The 16,268-nt window shown below is 51.9% G+C and overlaps 1 protein-coding gene and 1 long non-coding RNA gene across 3 annotated transcripts in view; one reads left to right on the forward strand and one right to left on the reverse strand.

Annotated features, from left to right (window-relative positions):
- LOC130680902 (uncharacterized) overlaps positions 1-6,395 on the reverse strand; it is a 107,228-nt gene extending 100,833 nt beyond the window's left edge. Inside the window, exon 1 of one of the 2 annotated variants that reach the window (XR_008993927.1) lies at positions 5,369-6,395. This is a non-coding gene — a long non-coding RNA (uncharacterized LOC130680902). The remainder of the gene's footprint in view (positions 1-5,368) is intronic. The other variant, XR_008993928.1, reaches the window with a different exon arrangement.
- A 4,086-nt stretch (positions 6,396-10,481) lies between these two features.
- Positions 10,482-16,268, forward strand: part of LOC118912399 (zinc finger protein 541-like) — a 31,661-nt gene continuing 25,874 nt past the window's right edge. The window contains exons 1-2 of the mRNA XM_057493311.1: positions 10,482-10,791; positions 11,789-11,941. The gene's annotated coding sequence lies outside the window, so the exon portion shown is untranslated. The remainder of the gene's footprint in view (positions 10,792-11,788; positions 11,942-16,268) is intronic.

Here is a 16,268-nt window from a genome sequence, read left to right on the forward strand (position 1 = left end):
CGGAGAACAGTCATTGCAATGAAAACAACAGCAACGTCAGTTGCTTGCAAGTTCCCAAAAGCCTACTGCAAGCCTGGCATGGGGGAGAGAGCACCGTCTCATTCCAGACCCTACAAGGGAGCCATCATGAGCCCATTTCACAGACAAGGAAACTGAGACCCAGAAAAGGGGATCACTTATCAGGGTCACACTGCAATTAGGTGGAAAAGCCAGCATTACCTCCCATGTCTGCCAATTAGGGGTTCACAGCCCTGAAACAGGGGGTCCGTGACCCCCTGAACTGTTAAACAGATAACACCAACATTCGCAAGGCTGCCAGTGCATGTTATGGGTGTTATTTATGCCTCACAACAGCCTTCCAAAAGTAGGTAGTGAGATGAACCCATTTAGTTGAGAGGAAAACTGAGGCCCAGAGCTCACAAGCCCCTGGCCTGCAGCCACTCAGCCAGCAGTGGCAGAGCCAGGATTTGGACCAACGAACAGTTGGCTTCCAGAGCCCATGCTCTTGACCTCCACGCCAAAGGGCAAGCACATGACCCAGGCCACAGGCAGGAAGGAGGAGGGCAAGGAAATCACAAGAGGGTAAAGACAGTGGGACTGACAGGTTGGCTGTGCTGAACAGGAGGGGAGCAGCTTCCTTCAAGACACAGCTGCAAAGGTACCAAGAAAGACCAAATGACACAATGCAGGCTCTTGATCCAGCAATGCCACTTGCAGGAGTTTATCTCACAGACATACCCACCTCCCGATAAGACTGGATGTGTACCTTCCAGCTCTGCATGCAAGGAAACGCCTCCACACCCACGTTAAGTAAGAGAGGGTTTGCCACCCTGCAGAATATCATGCAGTCAAGATAAAGACAGGGTGTGCAATAGGGTCTCCCAGGGAGATGACCTGACGAAAGCGAGGTGCAGCACGATGGGCGGAGCGAGCTGGCCCGTGTGAACTGTTTCTGAAGACATCCACGGTAGATAAATGTGTGTGCACAGAACATCAGGACTGAGGTGCTGCCCCTCGGGAGGCCAACTGGGGGGGCCAGGGAGGCCAAGGGGGTGGAAGGAGAGACTTACTATGCTTGGGTTTTTAATTTGTCCCACGTGCATGTATGGCTTGGAAAACAAGAATGAGACAGAGAGCAAGAAGCTGCTTCCTCCTTGGAGCCTTCCCGACCACCCAGACAGAAGTAATCAAACGCCCAGCAGCTAATCCAGCCCTGCGGACAACTTATCTCTAGCCTCCTCCTGGACTGGGTCCCAGGATCCTAACTGAGCCCCAGGGCCCTGGCACACAGTAGGCCCTCAGGAAGTTTAGGTGGGAATGACGGAAAGAAAAAATTCCCTGCCACTGTGAATTCACAAACTTGTACACAAAACTAATTGCCACCAAACTAGGAATACCTTAGAAAACTCCTCTGGGGGATCTTGCATGTCATGAAGGCTTCAGTCTGAGGGGACAAAACTCTAATGGTGGCAGGGACTTCTAGGGAAGGAATGAGGAGGGAATCCTTGGGGACAATTCAACCAAACATTTCCCATGTGTCTCTGTTGTGACAGATCCTACTCTGGGGAGCCGCCTCAGACAGGCCCTCCGACCTTAAAGAGAGAAGAAAAACTCAGATATGAACAGAAGAGTAGGTGGGGTGGGGAGGGATCACTCTGATGAGGGGGGCGGCTTACATCCGTGGACCAGTAGCTCAGGGAACTGCTGTTTCCACCAAGAGGGAGGGTGCCTGGGGCGGAAGGCCCAAAGGGGCAGGGAGAGACCACCGCAGCCCCCACCCTCTCCCCTGCTGTGGGACAGGGAGAAAGGCAGCCCCTCAGCGCTTTCCAAGCCCGGGCCAGCTAGAAAGGAATGCTACGTTTTCCAGTTTCCAATTACCTTCCCCTCACCAGCAGCCTTCTGCATTCTTGAGACCAGGAGTCAGAATGACCACAGGGGAAAGCTGGGACCGCTGGCCTGAACTCCACTGGTGGCTGGGCCGGGGGCTAGAAGGTGGTCCTCAGGACCCTGGGAGGGAGACTCCCTCACCCCAGCCCCCCTCCCGAGAAGCCCAGCCCCAGGTGCTGACCCCCTGGCCCTTCCACAGCCTGGGGGCAGGCCTGGTGAGAAGACCCCACATCCCCAGGGAAGGTTGGGAAGGCCCAGGAGGCCTCTGGGAAGGAAGTCAGCAGGAGGGGGTGGGAAGGGTACAGGTCTGTCCCCTGTGGGCCTTACTCATGCTTCCCCGCTCAAAAAAACCAATTCCTACTTTCAGGAAACACTCACCCTCGAGATCTGTGTGTTTCCTAATGCCCATTTTCTCCTGCCCCACCCCACCCCACTGCACTCCACCCCCAGGAATTGTTATTACTTAAGCCTGTCATCTCAGGAGGGTGCACATCAAGAAGAAGGCAGCAGGGGAGGGGCGGCACAGGGGCTCCCTCAAAACACTGCCTCTCCAGCTCTGCTGACAAATACTGAGTCCTCTCCTACCACGCCCAGCCCCTGCTATCTGGGTTGGAGTCCCCTCTCAGCCCTGGACTCAGTTTCCTCATCTGTACAATGGGAAGATCATCTGTGTCACCTCCCTTACTGGGCCTTCCCCAGCCAGCCCTGCAAATGTTTATTTAGCACCAGAAGTGCTGAAGGGGTAGGGCCCTGTTCAGAGAGCTGGAAGGCAGCCTATCACGAAAGCGGATTTATTCAGTCTCCCCTTTGCCCCCCACTCCCACCCCAAAGCACAGGGAATTCCTCCAGGGTGCCTGCCGTGGCTACTACCCCTTAAATGCCCAGCACCCAACACTGCTCCCCACCCCTACAAGCAGGCCATATCCCCTCTGCTGAATGAGAAATAAAAGTTAACATGCTTGGATAATACTTTCCCCACCTCAAGGCCCGTTAAAGGAACTCTAATTACGCCCAGCTGCAGAGGAACCTGAGGACTAGCGAGGTCAATGGCCTGCCTAAGGTCACAGAGTGGGCCAGGGGGTCTGACACCCGGACCAAGGGGAGAAAGCTCCCCGCCAGCCACATCAGGTCACTGTGGAGGCCGACAGGGCAGAGTGACCGCAACGGTCCCCCACAGTTCAGCCACCCTCCCAGCAGCAGCAAGCTGGGCCAGCTTCCAGCTCAAGTGGAAAAGGAGGAGGGTGACAGTGGGGCCGCTCCCAGGTGCCCCCCGTGCCCTGGCTCGGCTAAGCCTGGGGCCCTCCGTCCCCTGGCTCCCCACCTCCAGCTCCCAGGTTCTGTAGGCAAACACTCTGCTCCCACCCCAGGGGCAATGATCCTGCCCTCAGCCAAGCTTCCAGATCCTCCTTACCCCTCCCAAAACCAGCACTCAGGGGAAAAAAAAAAAAATCCAACACCTTTTCCAGGTATTATCCCTATTTGAGACCCATGTCAACAAAATCAAAAGGGACAAAATGCCACAGAGGGGGTACAGGAGAACCTGACAGTTTGAGCTGAGCTGGAGAAACTTGAGAAGGTATAAATGGGGGCTGTGTGACCCCAGGCAAGTCATATAGCCTCTCTGAGCCTCCATTAGCCTGTCTGGAAAATGGGAATAACTGTTTCCAACTTGGGCTGGGGCCACTCGTAATGCAGGTAGCATCAGCCAATCCATAAAGCTCACTGGGTAGACAGATGTTGTTATTTCCGGCTTGTAGGAGTGGGGGAGCCAGGGAGGAGGGTGGGGTAGGTAAACATGCCCCTCAAGTCCCACTGGACAAGGGCACACGGGAAGGGATGGTTTCTGAGCTGTCCACTGTCCCCGCACCCGGTATGTCGGAGGTGCCTGCACCCCCCATCCCCAGCCCAGGTGAGAGAAAAGACTGAAAGACCCAGACAGGGCTTATCATAAATCTCAGGCCTTGGAGTCTTGGGTGGTCCCACAAACTGTTCCCCAACAAGCACCCTCGGAAAGGAGGTGTGACCGCAAGGCCAACACATCCCCCAGTGCAGAAACAGCACATCCGCGGACTGCTACTGCTCTGCTGGAGGGCTGTGCGACAAAAGCGGCTGATTGTCAGGACAGAAGGCTGGGCACAGACAGCAGGCCACGGGCTGGGAACACCAGAGGGCTGGGACCTGGCACCCCCGCCACCCCGACAGCCGACACGGTGGCCTCTGACCCCACCTCCGAGGAAGTTCAGCTGCTCAGAACCACAAAGCAAAGCAAAGGGGCGCGGAGGGAAGGGGCCGCCGTGCCTTCCAATCACGGCTGGCTGCGGACCCAGAGCCGGCCCTCCCGCGGCTGCTCGCCCCGTTCTCCGCTGGCCGCGGACCAAGGCCCGGGCAGCCCCCGCTCCCTTGTCTCCCCGCGGCCGCCCGTGACAGGAGCCGGGGAAGCAGCCGAAGGGCAGCCAGGGATGGGAAAACCAGACGGCTCCATCCCGCCTCCCTCCTCCTCCATCCCTCCCTCCGGGAGCCCGCGGCCTGGCCGCCCTCCGCAGGGGCCTGGGGAGGCCGCGGGCCCGGCTGGTCCGGGCTCACCCCAGGGAAAGGGTTGCCTTTGTCTAAAGGTCACCACCCGAGCGCGGTGCCCGGGCTGGGCCTGGTACCTCCCATTCCCAGACCGAGGGGGCGGAGATGGGGGGCCGCCCCAAGTCTCGGGAGGTGACAGGGGTAAGGCTCACCTCCCTCCTTTTACCCCCACTCTCCCCCCGCGTAACGGCCCCCTCCGGGAGTGGCCAGCAACCGGGGGAGGGGCTCAACTCCTTTCAGTGCTGGGGAGTGGGGGACCAAGTCAGCTCCTTATATTGTTTAGGGGCGGTGGGGAGGGGAGACCCAGGGGCCTCCTTCCGCATCCATCCCTGCCTAGCCTGCCCGAGGCCCCGTATCTCCCCGGCACCCCCTGGAAGGATTTGGGGAGGGGCGAGAAGGGGAGATGAAGGCTCGCCGCCTCCGGCCGGGAAATCACCATCCTCGGCCCCACTGCCCTCTTCTCCACCGAAAGGCGGGGAGCACGGCCAGGGGAGGGGTCCCCGATCGTGGGGGGGTCTCCCGCCCCACCCCCGTGGAACGTTAGGTCTCGTTTTTCCGCCGCTCCATTGTATCCCCGGCAGCCGGCGGGAGGACCGGGGAGGCCCCAGGCGCCGGCTTTGGGCAGGGGAGCAGGGGTGGGGTGTCCCCGCAGGATCGGGGCGGCGGTGGTGGTGGGAGAGACGCGGGAGGTGGGGGGCTGCCGGGGGTGGTGGGCGCCAAGCGAAAAAGGAGGCAGCGGTCGCTGCGTCCCGGTTGGGGGGCTGAGTGTGTGAGTGTTGGGGGGGGTCGGCCCCGGCTCCGGCCCCCCCCCACACCCCCTCGCTTTTGCGCCCTGTCACAGCCCCGACTCGCAGGTAGAGAGAGTTAAGAGATTTAAAGAGAAATTGCTACATTGTGAGAAACTCACCCTGATGTTCGAGCAGCCGTCGGCGCGGCGTCTCCGAGACGGCCCCGCACGGGCTGCAGAGGGAGGACCCAGAAGGCGCATGGCGGCCGCCCGGCAGCCTCCGCCAGGCCCCGCCGGGGCCCCGCGCCGCGGCCCGGCCGCCCCGGACCCGCGCCCTCCCCGGGGAGGACCCCTCTGGTTTGGGGGAAAAAAAATGTTTTTTTAATTAAATGCAAAAGAAAAAAAACCATAAACCTTGCAGGGTTTGTGTTCCGCGCCCCCCTTCCGCCACCGCCGCCTCCTCCTCCTCCCTCCGCCCTCGCCGGGGGGACGGGCTTGGGGGAGGCCCCGCCCCGCGCGCCGCTCCTGCCCAAGTCCCGGGGCTTTGGGGGAGCGCCTTCCAGGCTCCGGCGCAGTCTGCCGGCTGCGTGGAGCGGTGCTGCGGCTTGTGAAGGGGGCCAAAGGGTTTCGCGTTCTCGGACCCCGGGCGCCAGGCCCTGCAGGGGAGGGGGCGCCGGGCGCCCTGGGCGCGGCCCTGACGCAGGGGATGGTCGCCGGGCGGGAGGACGTCCCCAGGGCGAGCGCCGAAGGTTCGTAAAAGTAGACGGAGGCTAGGGTGGAGAAGAGAGGAGGCTTCGCAGGTGGGACGGCGAAGGAGCCAGAGTACGAGCCAAGAGGGTGAAAGGCGGTGTGGGCCTTGGGGCCACCGGCCCGGACACCCAGCGTGGTTTGATCACTCACCCCAGCCTGTCTTTGCCAAGCAGCGACGGCCCCAGAGAGGGCGCCGGGGACGGGGGCCGTTCTGCCTCCCGACGCCTCTCGGGCCGCGCTGTTGGGATTCCCAGAAGCCTTGATCCCAGCGTGAGAAGCACTGTCCCAACCTATGGAGAAGATCAGGTGGTCCGCCTGCAGGCGGGGCAGTGGTGGGAGGCACAGAAGACGAAGGGCGCAGCTTCACCCAGCGATGTCCCAGGGAGAATGTTGTGAGCATGTGACTCCCAAGACAGGTCAGCCACAGCAGGGATTCCCAAACCTGGCTGCACACCATGATCACTTTTTAACAAAACAGCACTGGGGTCACATACCTGCTCACTTACGTCATAAGTGTTTGGGCATGAGACCTGGCTGGCGGGCCCCAGGACAGCACACTGGCCAGCACACGATTCCATCTGGGGTTGGTTGTGTGCGATCTGGTTACACCAAGAGGAGAAGCTTTGCCAGGTGGTGAGTTTGACACCCTTAACAGATTCTCCTTCTTTGCAATTACATATAATGAGCCCCTGTGACAGCTCTAATCGTTACCGGGTAAGGTGAGATATATGGAGGACAGTTAGGGAAATCTTAATTTGGGCTGTTTGATCAAATATTTGATAAAAATCACGGATGAGGATAGAAATTTAATACACAGAAATCTATTACATTCCTATATACTAACAATGAACTAGCAGAAAGAAAAATTGGGAAAACACTTGCGTTCACAATTGCATCAAAAAGAATAAATACCTAGCAAGGAAGTGAAAGACCTAAACTCTGAAAACTACAAGACACTCTTAAGAGAAATTAAAGAGGACACTAATAAATGGAAATTCATCCCATGCTCTTGGCTAGGAAGAATTAATATTGCCAAAATGGCCATTCGGCCTAAAGCAATCTACAGATTTAATGCAATCCCTGTCAAAATACCGACAGCATTGTTAAACTAACTGGAACAAATAGTTCTAAAATTCATATGGAACCACAAAAGACCCGGAACAGCCAAAGCAAACCTGAGAAGGAATAAAGCAGGGGGTATCTCGTTCCCCAAGTTCAAGCTCTACTACAAAGCTGCAGTAATCAAGACAATTTAGTACTGGCACTAGAACAGATCCATAGACCAGTGGAGAAGAATAGGGAATCCAGATATTAACCCAAGCATATATGGTCAAATAAAGGAACCATGGACATACAATGGGGAAATGACAGCCTCTTCAACAGCTGGTGTTGGCAAAAGTGGACAGCTACATGTAAGAGAATGAAAATGGATTACTGTCTAACTCCATACACAAAAGTAAACTCGACATGGATCAAAGACCTGAATGTAAGTCATGAAACCATAAAACTCTAAGAAGAAAATATAGGCAAAACTATCTTGAATATAAACATGTGCAACTTCTTCATGAACATATATCCTTGGGGAAGGGAAACAAAAGCCAAAATGCACAAGTGGGACTATATCAATAAAAAGCTTCTGTACAGCAAAGGACACCACAATTAGAAAAAAAGGCATCCTACAGTATGGGAGAATATATTCATAAATGACATATCCAATAAGGGGTTAACATCCAAAATATACAAAGAGCTCATGTACCTCAACAAACAAAAAGCAAATAATCCAATGACAAAAATGGGCAGAGGAGCTGAACACAGTCCAAAGAATAAATTCAGATGGCTAACAGGCACATGAAAAGGTGCTCCACATCACTAATCATCACAGAAATGCAGATTAAAACCACGGTGAAATATCACCTCACACCAGATGGGATGGCCAACATCTGAAAGACAAACGATAACAAATGTTGGCGAAGATGTGGAATAAGGGGAATCCTCCTACACTGCTGGTGGGAATGTAAACTAGTTCAGCCATTTTGGAAAGCAGTATGGAGGTTCCTCAAAAACTCAAAGTAGAAATATCATTTGACCCAGGAATGCCACTGTTAGGAATTAACCCTAAGTATTTACGAGCCCAGTTTCAAAAAGACACATGCACCATTATGTTTATCGCAGCACTACTTACGATAGCCAAGAAATGGGAGGAACCTAAGTGTCCACCAGTAGCTGAATGGATAAAGAAGATGTGGGACATATACACAATGGAATATTATTCAGGCATAAGAATAAAACAAATCTTACCATTTGCATCAACATGGATGGAGCTAGAGGGTTTTATGCTCAGTGAAATAAGCCAGGTGGAGAAAGACAAGTATCAAATGATTATACTCATCTGTGGAATATAAGAACAAAGGAAAAACTGAAGGAACAAAACAGGAGCAGAATCACAGAACCCAAGAATGGACTAAGAATTATTGAAGGGAAAGGGACTGGTGAGGATGAGTAGTAAGGGGAAAAAGGAGAAAAACGGGCATTATGATAAGCACACATAATGTAGGGGGGGTCATGGGGAAGGCAGTATAGCACAGAGAAACCAAGTAGTAGTGACTCTAGCATCTTACTACGCTGGTGGACAATGACTGCAATGGGGTGTGTGGCGGGGACTTGATAATGGGGGGAATCTAGTAACATAATGTTGTTCAAGTAATTGTACATTCATGATACCAAAAAAAAAAAATTATCCTCTGACAGTCTGTCCTCTTTCCTTATTTTTTTTTTAAAGTATAACCATGTTATGTTCATTAGGTATTGGTCTGTCCCCCACTAGAGGTATGCTGTGGAGTACCAGAGACACTCGCTATATGTGGCTATGATGTGGCTAGTCCGAATTGAGACGTCCTGTGAATGTAAATATGCACCAGGTTTTAAAGAATCCAAAATAAGTAAATTATCCCATTAAAATTTTTGTATTGATTAAATGTTGAAATAACATTGCAGGTTGAATTGTTTATTAAAGTTGACTTCACCTTTTTCTGTAACCTTTGTTGTAAACATTGATTACTAGGAAATGTAAAATTGTGTCTGACACCCGGAGCTTGTATTTCTTTTGGACGGTGATGTTTTGGAATATAAGCCTAGGCAGGAACGTTTGTTTCTGAGGTACAGACACTGCTGTACCTCAGCAGAGAACAGAAGCTCAGTAAGCAATATTTGCTGAATTAAGGAACCCAAAAGTAGAATGCCAGTCCTTCTTTTTGTTGTCTACCGCAGGGATCCATTTTTAGAAAATAACAAAACTTTGAGGTATAATTTCCATAAAAGTCACCCATTGTAAGTGTATAATCCAACAATTTTTAGTGAATTCACCAGATTGTCCAACCGTCAACGTCCCTTTTAGAATATTTGCATCACCCCAATCGGATCCCCTCATGCTCCTTTACAGTCCATCCCCATCCCATCCCAAGGCAACGACTATACGTTGTCTCCGTAGATTTCCTGTGTTGGATTTCTAAGGAATGAATCCCTATGTCCTTGACCAGACCGGGCCATTGCTTTTCCCGGTTTCTGTCTGTCCCTCAACGCTGCTCAGCACAGGCCCAGACCCACACATGGCTCAGGGTTTGCTCAAGGGAAGGAGGGTGAGCTCGCGCCCCGCCCCCTTAGGGGTTCTCCAGCCCTGCGCCTTCCCAAGGCCCCGAAGGGCAGGCCTGGGGGCTCGTGGTCCGCTGCCGCCTCCTGAAGAGCACGTGGGGCTGCCTCGCTGAGCCCCACAGCCCTGCGGGACGGGCGCCTACTCCCCAAGCCCTCCTCGCGGGGACTGCAGCTCCCAGCGGCACGCACGGGCGCGAGCTCCGCATCAGCGCGTTCCAGGGCGTCCCGCGGCGGCTCCTAACCCGGCTCTGCCTTCTCCCGACCAACCTCCTCCCTTCCCGTCCGCCGCCGGGCGCCTAACCGCGCTGAGCCCCGCCCCGCCGGAGGCCCCGCCCCTCTGCGTTGGACGAAAAGCCGCCGAGGCCGCCCCGCCGAGCCGCACGCGCGGGGAGCCCGGGCCTCGCAGGGTGCGCGCGAGGATGCTCCGGGCCGGGCAAGGCGGCCGCGCCTGCGGCCGCGGAGCAAACTCCTTGACGCGACCGGGCCATAGTTCTTCCCGTCTCACTATGTCCCTCAACGCTGCTCAGCACAGACCCAGACCCACACATGGCTCAGGGTTAGCTCGAGGGAAGGAGGGTGAGCTAGCGCCCCGCCCCCTTAGGGGTTCTCCAGCCCCGCGCCTTCCCAAGGCCCCGAAGGGCAGGCCTGGGGGCTCGTGGTCCGCTGCCGCCTCCTGAAGAGCACGTGGGGCTGCCTCGCTGAGCCCCACAGCCCTGCGGGACGGGCGCCTACTCCCCAAGCCCTCCTCGCGGGGACTGCAGCTCCCAGCGGCACGCACGGGCGCGAGCTCCGCATCAGCGCGTTCCAGGCCGTCCCGCGGCGGCTCCTAACCCGGTTCTGCCTTCTCCCGACCAACCGCCTCCCTTCCCGTCCGCCGCCGGGCGCCTAACCGCGCTGAGCCCCGCCCCGCCGGAGGCCCCGCCCGGGCCCCGCCCCTCTGAGTTGGATGAAAAGCCGCCGAGGCCGCCCCGCCGAGCCGCACGCGCGGGGAGCCTGGGCGTCGCAAGGTGCGCGCGAGGATGCTCCGGGCCGGGCAAGGCGGCCGCGGCCGCTGCCGCGCACGCGTGCCCGCGTCGCGGCTGAGCTCAAAAGATGCCCCGGGGGCAGGCCCGGCTGCGCGAGCGTGCCCGGCCGGCGGGCAGCGCTGTGGAGACCGGGGGACGCTGGGAGAGCCGCGAGGCCCGGCGCGCGACCCCCGGAAGCGGGTAAAACCCGGTTGCTGCCGTCCCGGCCGCCTCTCTTCCTATCCCCATTCCTGCTCCTTCGTCATTTTCAGCCTCTTACCCCTTTAGAACCTGTTCTAATTTGTTGATACATTGCTTTTTGAGGGGGCCTATCTCCGTTTCGAAGGGCGCAGGGGGCGCCGTGGGCGCCCCTCACCCCGCGTCACGCACGCAGTGTCTGCCCTCCCAACGGCTCTGGGCCTCGCTGCACCCCGCAGCCCCTTCTCCCTTGGAGAAGACTCCGCGGCCGCTGGCCACTGCACCCCTTTTCTTACCTGCGCCGTCTCCCAGGCCCCAACTGCCCCCTCGCAGCTCTCCAGCTCGTACCTGGGGCCCTGCCCCGACCTCCGCCCTTTCTGCATCTTGGCCTTGGATTCGCCGCCCCCCACTTCCAGGTTCGTTCTGCTAAAAATTATCTTTCCTCCTGAAGAGTCCTCCTCACCTTGGGGATCCAGGTTTGTTTGTTTTTAGGATCTTCCAGCAAAAACAAAAATCTTCTCATTTCTTGACTACGCCCCTCCCCCTCCTTTTAGGAATTTAGAGCAAAAAATATCTTCCTTTCTTCACAGATTTTTTTTTTTCTATCCAGAATCGCTTTCCAGCAAAAGCCCTTCCTTTCCATCAAGGATTTTTTGGTATGTCTTTCCAACTCATTAACAAACAATTCATTCCCAGTTTCTCTTTCATCTGATATTTGTTTTCCCAACCCTCTTCCCCATCTCTGCAACAAAAATCTCTCTTGATCACCAGTTCTACCCCAGTTAGGCTTGTCCCAGCAGAATCCCCCAGGTCCCTCCCCAGAGAGGGGAGATAGGAAAGGAGGAAAAAACTTTTTCTTAACAAAACCCTTTTTCCCACCTAGATCTCTCCGTTTTGCTATTGCTTCGTTTCTTCTAAAAGTGGCCATCTCCTCCAATTTCTCACCAGTGTCCTTGCTTCCTTGGGGACCCAAGTTCTGAATTGTCCCCTTCCTTTCCAGCACCTGCTCTTCAGGACAAAAGAAGTTGGACGAATCCTGAATTTACCACCCGGCGTTCCAGGAGGCAATACCCAGTGGTCTGACCGTTGCTGTCCCTGTGGGTCCTGACCTGGGCCCTCCTGTTCCCTGGAGGATCCGTCACTTGCTCTTCCGGTGAGTTTCCCGCCTTCCTCCGTTGATTCCTTTCTTTCTCAGAAGTGTTTCTGATCCCTCCAACAGTCTCTGTAGCAGTGGTGAGATCATTACAAAATTGCTGTTTGGGAAATCAGATAAGGAAAGGGGTTATTTATTGTGCATGTTGACCTCTCTGGAGGAATGCAGACATTTATTAGACTGGCTTATGTTTCATTGTTTATGAAAAAATGCTTTTTCCTTCTCTAGCCCAGGCTAGCAACTTCAGATACCTACAGGCCCTGAGTGTGATCAACCAGACTGCGCCCTAAGCGACACTAGTCAATGCAAATGGCCACATAGAAATGCCAGGACAGTGTTGCGAGAACTTGATTTTTTTAAAGTATCGTTGATATACAGTCTTATATTGGTTTCAGATGTACATTACGGTGATTCAGCAGTCCCTGAGACCACCTAACATTGTGACTGCAAATTACTGGGCCCCTTTATCCCCCTATCGCACCCCCGCCACCCCCCAACGTCACCACCACACTGGCCCCATCCCCTCCTCCTTGGTAACCACTAGTCTCCCGTCAGTGTCCATGAGTGTCGTGCTGTTTTGTTCCTTCTGTTTTACTTTGCAGAACCTATTTCTTTTTTTTTTTTGGTGAAGAGACCAGAACACCGTCTCTGTGTGAAACCTTTTGCTCTTTAGAAATGCTGACAATGAATTTAATAAATATTTAAAGACAGTGTAGGCCCCTCACAAAACATGTCTGCTGGCTGCCAGTTTTGAATTTTTGGTTTAGGGTTTCTTTGTGTGTCAGACACAGTCACACAGATACATATCCCCCTGTGCACATGCGTATGTGCAGGACTTGTTCTCTTTAGGACTGAAGTTCTCAAACTTCTTGAGCTTAGGGCTTGTCTACACTTAAAAATTATGGAAGACCCCAAAGAGGCGTTCTGCCTGTGAACTCTATCTGGTGATATTTGCTGCATTACAAGTTTAAACTAATAAACTTTAACAATATTTATTAATTCTTTTTTTTTTGGATCATAATCTACAATTACATGAGGAACATTATGTTTACTAGACTCCCCCTTCACCAAGTCCCCCCAATAAACCCCATTGCAGTCACTGTCCATCAGCGTAGTAAGATGCTGTATAGTCACTACTTGTCTTCTCTGTGTTGCACAGCCCTCCCCCCACATTATACATGCAAATCTTAGTTTCCCCCTTTCTTCCCTCCCCCTCGCCCTGTTATCCCTCCCTTCCCACCCATCCTCCCCTGTCCCTTTCCCTTTGTTAAACTGTTAGTCCATTCTTGGGTTCTGTGATTCTGCTGCTGTTTTGTTCCTTCAGTTTTTGCTTTGTTCTTACACTCCACATATGAGTGAGATCATTTGGTACTTGTCTTTCTCCGTCTGGCTTATTTCACTGAGCATAATACCCTCTAGCTCCATCCATGTTGTTGCAAATGGGAGGATTTGGTTTCTTCTTATGGCTGAATAATATTCCATTGTGTATAGGAACCACATGTTCTTCATCCATTCATCTACTGATGGACACACTTAGGTTGCTTCTGTTTCTTGGTTATTGTAAATAGTGCTGCAATAAACATAGGGGTGCATCTGTCTTTTTCAAACTGGGCTGCTGCATTCTTAGGGTAAATTAGTAGAGGTGGAATTCCTGGGTGAAATGGTATTTCTATTCAGTTCATTTTTAAATAGCAATAGTAGACCGTTCTATGTTAATAAAATTGACATTTTTATTAAGAGACTGTTTCAGAAAAGAAAAAATTTAGTGAGAATAATAGCATTGTTTTACAGTTGTTTCTTATAACTGCTTTTGCATTCCGCCTCTTTGGATATGTCCTGTAGCCTCTGCAAGGTATCCCTGAGAATGAAAAAGGCAGATATTTTTATGAAAATAGTTTTGACCTCATCGACTTCCTGAAAGACTCTTGAAGACCTGGGTGCTCCCCACATTGCCGTCCACCTCACCATGAAAACTGCTCCTCTAGGTTTTAGTGCTTATTTGCACCTTCTGTTAGGATCAGCTTTTAGAGTGAGAAACTTTGGTGTCTATTTTCTTCGTTTAGTTTATTTTGTGTAAGAAAATTTCCTGGGAAGTACAGTCAGAGGCTTCTGATCGCTCCATGTTTTTGTCTTTCACAATGTAAGCTTTAAATCTGCTCTTTTCATGAGGCATCAGAGGAAATGAGTTAAACTTCTGGTAAAGATTATATTGGTTGGATGGCCAGAGGAGGGAGTCTTCCTTGACTGGTCAGTTTAAAAAAGTGGTTGCAGAGTATTACACAGGAGTCCCTGCCTCAAGTGTGGAATTACAACACAGTGGAGTGGTTATGTGTGAGGGCTTTGAAGTCAGTCTACCTGGGGGTGAATCATGACCTTGATTTGGGGTAAGTTACTTAACTTCTCTAGACTTTACCTAATCCATAAAATAGGGTTAATAATATTACATATAGCCTCAAAGGGGCATTGTGGGAATTAAATGAGATGATATATACATGGTTAGAGTAGGGCCTGGTATATGATAAAGCCTTGGTAAATGTTTGCGTCTACTCTTACTATTATGATAATGATTATTATAGGGGCCTGGCAGGAAGATAAGTGAGGACTGTGTGGACTGGAGGCCACAGCCTTCTCCAGAGATGGCACCATCTGTCAGCTCTCTCATTGATAACTATCAGGGAATATCAAATCTGGTAATTTTTAAGAGAAGCCAGAAATCCACATATTTCGTTGAAATGTCTCCATTAAAAAATGTCAGTGGCTGATCCATTTTTAACGAGCACTGTAGGCCAAGCGAAACAGGTGTATGTTTTTTTTCTGTTGTTATGAAGTTTTTTTTTTGTATCATTAATGTACAATTACTTAAACAACATTATGGTTATTAGACTCCTCCCCCCACATACCCCATTACAGTCACTGTCCATCAGCATAGTAAGATGCTAGAGTCATTACTTGTCTTCTCTATATACTGCCTTTCCCATGTGCCCACCCACTACATTATGTGTGCCAATCGTAATGCCCTTTCCCCCCTTATACCTCCCTTCCCACCCTTCCTCCCCAGTCCCTTTCCCTTTGGTAACTGTTAGTCCATTCTTGGGTTCTGTGAGTCTGCTGCTGTTTTGTTCCTTCAGTTTTTGCTTTGTTCTTACACTCCACAGATGAGTGAAATCATTCGGTACTTGTCTTTCTCCACCTGGCTTATTTCACTGAGCATAATACCCTCTAGCTCCATCCATGTTGTTGCAAATGGGAGGATTGGTTTTCTTCTTATGGCTGAATAATATTCCATTGTGTATATGTACCACATGTTCTTCATCCATTCATCTATTGATGGATGCACTTAGGTTGTTTCCATTTCTTGGCTATTGTAAATAGTGCTGCAATAAACTTAGGGGTGCATATGTTTTTTTCAAACTGGGCTCCTGCATTCTTAGGGCAAGTTGCTAGGAGTGGACAGGCCCATGTTTTTTAACAATGTTAGAAGTGGGGAAATCAGTAAAACTTTCATACTTTAAAAGCTGCAGGTCTGTCCTTTCATGCAGCTCCCCAGAGCCTGCTATTACTGAAGCATGATCACTTCCTCCCTGCAACACTGATGCAGAGGGAAAAAATAGGGTGACACTTGGGTTAAAAAAGGCCGATGGTCCATCAGGTTGGGGCTTTTCAGAGAGGAAGAGAGGTGGGACATTGGAATCCTCTCACTCTTCAGTGAAATGGCTGCTGAGAGCCTTCTTTGATCAGAGTTCTGTGCCAGCCAAGATTTTATTGGAAATATACACACATAAAGCAGAGTCACAGCCACCTAGAACTTAGAGTCTGGAGAAAATTGAAGAACCTGAAAGAGTAATTCTGAGTCCATTTGGGATTAGTGTTAAATGCATTATGAGACAAGTGTTTATTGGAGTTCAGAGGAAGAAGAAATAACCTTGGACTGTGTTATGTTAACAGTATTCTGTAGGTCGAGGGGGCATTTAGGCCTGATTTTGAAGGGTTCATTTGGCTAAACTGACTAAAGAGATGTTGTTTAAAGGAAACCACACAAATCAGGGTTTTGAATTCAGATGCTTCTAGAGGCCTGGCAGGGAATATAAATGAGAGGGTGAGTGGGTGTGAGAGAATAGGGAGTGGTGGGGACTGTTGCAAACTGACAGGTTCATGCTCTGTCTAAAGCAGGTACAGCTTTTTAGCTCCAGCCACTTGTTACTTTGCAGGAATGTGGACTGAGTGTTGACAAATTCTCAGATTTTTTCCCCCAGAATTTTAAATATAAGTTGGAAGTCTTACTTAATGTAAAGTCTCTTAATCTGCAGTGTCCAATGTGGTAGGCATT

This window comes from Manis pentadactyla, chromosome 15 (assembly GCF_030020395.1).
Source record: "Manis pentadactyla isolate mManPen7 chromosome 15, mManPen7.hap1, whole genome shotgun sequence".
In the NCBI taxonomy this organism is placed as follows: Eukaryota; Metazoa; Chordata; class Mammalia; order Pholidota; family Manidae; genus Manis; species Manis pentadactyla.